The sequence below is a fragment of the Equus przewalskii genome, chromosome 25, assembly GCF_037783145.1.
Source record: "Equus przewalskii isolate Varuska chromosome 25, EquPr2, whole genome shotgun sequence".
NCBI lineage: Eukaryota > Metazoa > Chordata > Mammalia > Perissodactyla > Equidae > Equus > Equus przewalskii.
Genome location: NC_091855.1, coordinates 21,486,405 through 21,492,404, shown reverse-complemented (window position 1 = coordinate 21,492,404; position 6,000 = coordinate 21,486,405).

The window sequence follows — 6,000 nt, the reverse complement described above, 5'->3', positions numbered from 1 at the left end:
AGAGCACCCCCCTCCAGAGGCCCCATCGCCACAGCGGACATCAGTGGCACGGCACGTAGGAAGGCTCCGACAACGCTTGTCGTGTCCCCTCCCTCCCTTCCTTCCTGTCCAGCTGGAAATAAGAGTGAGCTGACCTGGATGGGCTGCAAGCCGTCCCTGGCAGGGGACATTTGCAGCTCAGGGTGGCTCCTGTGAGACCACGTGGTTCCTTGTGGTGGGAGGAGGTGGGGAGGGGAGGGGACACTTGAGTGACTACGATGCACCCGGCCCTTAAGTGACTCGTCTGAAATACAGCAAGGCGGTTACGAGAAGAGACTGTAATTGAACTCGTACAGATCTGGATTCAGATCTGGGCTCTGTGAACTTAAGTAAGTTGGTTAACCTTTCTGAGCTTTAGTCTCCCCTAGAATGAAGGCAGCAGCATTTACGTCAAACACTCATTGTGGAGAATTAATGGGATAATATGTGTAAAGTGTCTGGGATACCGTAGTCCCCCCTTATCTGTGGTTTCACTGTCTGCGATTTCAGTTACCTGGGGTCAGCTGTGGTCTGAAAATATTAAACGGAAAATTCCAGAAATAAACAGTTCATAAGTTTTAAATTTTGTGCCGTTCTGAGTAGCGTGATGAAATCTTGCACCGTCCTGCTCCATCCCGCCCAGGACGCGAGTCATCCCTTTGTCCAGCTCCAGGCTGGACACACTACCTGCCCATCAGTCACTTAGTAGCCGGTTATCAGATCGGCTGTTGTGGTATCACAGTGCTTGTGTCCAAGTCACCCTTATTTTACTCAATAATGACCCCAAAGCACCAGAGTGGTGATGCTGGCCATTTGCATATGCCCAAGAGAAGCCATAAAGTGCTTCTTTTAAGTGCAAAGGTGAAAGTTCTCGACTGAATAAGAAAAGAAATCATATGCTGAGGTTGTCAAGATCTATGGTAACTTTTAGTACAGTGTACAATTGTTCTATTTTATTAGTAGTTATTGTTTTAGTCTCTTACTGTGCCTAATTCACAAATTAAACTTTATCATAGGTGTGTAGATATAGGAAAAAACACAGTACATATAGGGTTGGTATTATCCATGGCCTCAGGCATCCACTGGGGGTCTTGGAACATATCCTCCGCGGATATGGGGGGACTCCTGTAGAGCTGGCATCCCACTAATGTAACCTGATAGCATCACAGCATTCATAGCCTCATTCATAGCATCCTTACAGGGTGGATCAGCTCCATTGTGCAGATGGAAAGGGAGGGGCCTGGCTGTGGCCACACTGCCAGTAATGGCAGAGCAGGGACTTTGGAGCCTAGGTCATTCTGAATCCAAAGCTCGTGCTTCACCCCAGGAGCCAGTCCATGGAAGGCAGAAAGCTTGACCCACTGTCTCCAGGCGGGAGAGAGAGAGCTGACCATGTCCCTCCCCTGCTTAAAATCCTACCAGGGTTTCCTCTCTGTCCTGGGATAGAGAGCAATGTCCTCAACATGGCTGACCAAGCCCTGTGCCATCTGCCCCTGGTTTCCAGCCCCCTCTTCTCTTCCTTCCCTCTGCCACCAACCAGCCCATCAGATGGTCTTCTTCTAGTTTCTTGCAAAGCCTGGAGCACATCAGCCTCTCTCTCTCTCTGTCTCTCCTCTCTCTCCTTCAACAGCTCTCTCTCCTCCCGAAACGCTCTCCCCCAGCCTCACCTGGTGACCTCCACCCCTCCAGGTCTCAGCCTCCCCTTGCTCCCCAACGATGGTTTCCTCGGACAACCCTGCCCCGTCTAAAGGCCAGGTTCGTGTCCCTATGACACAGGTTGCTAAAGTCTCCCGTATAAGATGCCCTCATAAGCTGCTAGCTCCAGGTCTCTCTCCTCTGCTGATTCAGGAGCCCCCACCGCATCCCCAAATCTAGCCCCGGGCCAGGCGATGAATGAATGAGTCCAAAGCTGGGCAAAGTGACACAGTCAGTCAGGAAAAAGAAGGGCTAACTGAGGAAAAGGGAGCACACCCTGGATCAGAAAAGACCTGCCTTTCGGGGTGTTTGCTGAAATAAGACTGAAAATGACTGCCCGCCTTTGAGCCTGAAGCTGGGTCCCCAGAAGGGCACGTCCTGGTCCTGGGGCGCTGGAGCGCATGCGTCAAAGCCTCGGAGCAGGTAAGGGTGGCGTTCTGGGGTTCCAGGGGGTGTCTGTTCTCTGGGGGCGAAGGGAATTTGCAAGGGAGGAAAATGAACTGTGTGAGGTGGTGAGGTTTCCAGCCTTCTGCCTCTGCCTCCACCCCTCGTAAGAAGAGATGTCACCTACTGAATCAGCTTCTAGCTCTTTTTAGCTTGTGCAGAAAAGTGGTGAGAAGCTCGAGGCTGAGCTGCTCTGGATGGCAGAGAGCTGGCATCTAGTGGGTGGCAGAGGAGGGAATGTTACTGGACTGTTGTTTGGAAGTGACTGGCTGGCCATTGAACATGGCACTGAGGTTTTATTTGGGACATGTATTTAATGAGGGGCCTTGAAAACGGGCCCAGGGTGGAAGTGCGGTCCCTGTGGCTGGTGGGTCATTCTCGAGTCCTCCTGGGCCAGCTGAGGAGTCTGGCTGGCACCCCTCATTCATGGCAGCCCTGTCTTAGCCTTGCTCCTAGCTTGATCGTGGGGCCTTGTCATGTCAGTCTGGGGGGAGGAGGCTCTGCCTGTCCGTATTCTCCCCTGGGGTGGTGGCGAGAGACTCCAGTACACAGGCGAGGGCCCCAGAGCCTTGGCTTCGCCTTGTAACAGCTATGATCCAGAGGGATCTTCGCACAGATGGGCTGGGCTTTTCAGCTGACAGTGGAGGGATGTCTGCAGAAGTGAGACCAATTTCCCGGAAAAAAAAAAAAAGTAGTAAAAAGAGTCTCTAAAGACTCCTGTGCAGGAGAAGGCTGGCTTCTGACCATCAGCCACTGGAGTTTGAAGGGCTAAGCCGTCCCAGGCTAGGGAAGGAAGGAATAAGAGGAAACCCCCAGATGGAGCAGAAAGGTGGGGACAATCATGGGCGAGGGCCACTTGGGGCAAGGGAGGAGGAGGAGGAGTCACCTTCGTTCTCAGCACCCTTACACGGGGAGCCCAGAGGGGTCCCCACTTCCTGCAGACATGAAGCCACAGGAGCTGCCTTGCTTCCCCAAACCGAAAGTTTACATATGAAAGGAAACTGGGTCCTGCCCTGATGGCCCCATGGCAGGGAGGCTGGGGGCGGAGCACTCTCCCCTGGCTAGGGGGTCTGCACAGGAACTGTTCATGGAGAGCATGGAATGCTGGCCCCAGACAGATGGGTCGGGGACAGAGCGAGACCAGGCAAGGCGGGGGTGGCATCAAGGAGTGGGAAGAGCTTGGTAATATGAGTTGACACCCCCGAATTCTGTTCCCTGGAATCCTGGGTGTTTTTTCCTTGATAATGCCCGGAACATGTGTAAATCAGGATTTCTCAGCCTCAGGACTGCTGACATTTTGGGTCAAATAGTCGCTTGTTGTGCGGACTGTCCTGTGCACTGCTGGACGTTTAGCAGCCTCCCTGGCCTCCACCCACTAGATGCCAGTAGCATCCCCCAGTGTGACAACAAAAGATGTCTCCAGACATGGCCAGGTGTACCCTTGGGGGCAAAGTCACCCCCCTGAGAGAACTGTTAGTCCAAATCAAGTCAAGAAGTTGTGCACATCCCGGCCCAGCACACGCTCCAGCACCCCACGTTTTTCGAGAGTCAAGGGTGAGGTTATAGTTTACGCTCATTTCTCTCAGCTGTCCACTAATGATATCAAAGGTGATCTCTAAGCCCTTTCTGCTCCCCAAATCTGTGTTTCTAAGATGAATTTTACTTTACTGCCTTTGAGGCTAGGGAGAGGGCACTGGAGGGGGGTGGCTGGGTGGGAGGAGGAATTCGCAGCTGGTAAAGATGGTCAGTGCTGACACCTGTTGTGGAGGGTCGCTCATTCCGTTCCCCAGCCAGCTGACCCTGTGGCCTGCTGTCTTCTCGGCGGCTCCCCCGGACGTTCAACGGCATCTCGAACTTGCCGTGGGTGGTTCTCCCACCTGGCCCCCAGACTTGCCTTCTCTGAGTCTTTCCACTTCAGTGATGACAGCTCTGCTCTTCTTTTGCTGGGGCCAAAATCTTCGAAATCATGCGTCTCCTCTCTTTCTCTCACATTCCACATCAGCAAACCCTGGCGGCTCGAAACTAGACCCAGGACCCAAGTGCTCCTTAACACCTGCTCTCCTTCGACTCTGGTCCAAGCCACGATCACCTCACCTGCGGTCTCCTAGCTGGTCTTCCTGCTTCCACCCTCGACCTCCTACAGCCTGTTATCAACACAGCAGCCAAAGGCTCCTGTTGAAACATATGATCATGTCACTCCTTTACTCAAAATCTCCCACTTAGAGTGAAAGTCATACTTAGTATGGCCACGTGTCCCCTACATGATGTGCCCCACTCCCCCTTGTCTCACCCATTCCACTTCAGCCACACTTGCCTGCTTAATGTTCTCTGAACATACTAGCCGTTCTCCTACCTCAGGGCCTTTGCATAGGTTGGTCCCTCTGGAGAGCTTTTCCACCAGACGCCCCACGTGACCTTCACTTTCTTTGGCTTACTGTTCAATGTAACATTCCCATTGAAGCTGCTCTGATGGCTCCTTTTAAGATTATATCCCACCCCACATTTCTGATCCCCCATACCTTGCTTTTCTTCCCCTCACAGAATTTATCATATTCTAACAAACTATATAACTTGGTTTTGATTGTGCTTATTGTCTCTCTTCCTCCCACCAGACTGTGTGCTCCACAGAGATGGAGACTGTGCTAGTTCTGTTTGCTGATCTAGTCGCCGTGCCCAAAGCAGTGCTGGCACAGGGCAGACCCTCAATAAATATTTGTTGAATGAATGAATGACCCTTAGCTGTATTTTCCCCTTTCTTTGCAGCTTCAGTTCTCTTGCTAACACAAAGGGGAGAATATTTAGAGAACAATTAAAGTGAGACGGACATATAGATGAAGGTTAAGCCTCTGAATAAATGAGCTATTAGCTTGTCTGATCATAATTATCTATACCAAAGGAAGAAGTATTACAAAAAATCCTAAAATACAGATAGTCCAATAAATATTTCTATTTTGATTGTGTCCTATCATGTTATGGTGGACTCTTTCCTAATTTTTTTCTTAAGGTAGCAGCATGAATACCAGCTGTGTGTGGGTGTGGGCGTGAGTGCGTGGGTGTGAGTGTGTGGGTGTGTCAGTGTGAGTGTGTGGGTGTGTCAGTGTGAGTGTGTGGGTGTGTGTGTGGGTACACACAGGAACACACGAACCAGATGCAGTGAAGGGAACTGGAAAATTACCTAAAAATAATCCACAAACAGTACTTTCACTCCCTCAAATACTTAATACATTCCACGCAGGAGACTTGCTAGGTACTGAGTTCAAAACTGCCATGCAGATCCTATCATCCAAGAGTCCAGGAAACTTACAAACAGCTCACTGAAAGTTGACCAGACCCTGAGCTGTCCCAACATGTGGGTCCCATGGGCATCGTGGTTGGCTGGTTGTCGCCTAGACTTCCAACTCCACCTTTCTTGTGTAGCAACCAGGCTGTTGAGTGAGACTGGTCCCACCCCAAGCTGGTCAGTGTTTCACTTAGAAAAGCCACTGGGGTTCAGAATGAAGCTCAGACATTTTCCGTGGTTGTAGGAAGAGATTTTCTCTCCCCCCTCATGATGTGAAATAAAAAAGTAGCAGTCTTCTTGCTACCAAGAAAGAGGCTGGTTCGAGGACAAAGCAAACAGACAGAAGAGAGCACAACTGAGAGAATCAGAGAAGCAGAGCCATAGCCTTACTGACTTTGTGAACCTCTGGATCAGACCCCACCTGATGCCTGCCCCGCCTCTGGACTTCACATATATCCAAGGCAATAAATCCAGCAAGTCAATATAAGCCGGGATTCTTTTACTTGCAACAAAAGGCATCCTGATACAGTGCCCTTTGATTTCTTTCCGGGCCTCCCCTCTGC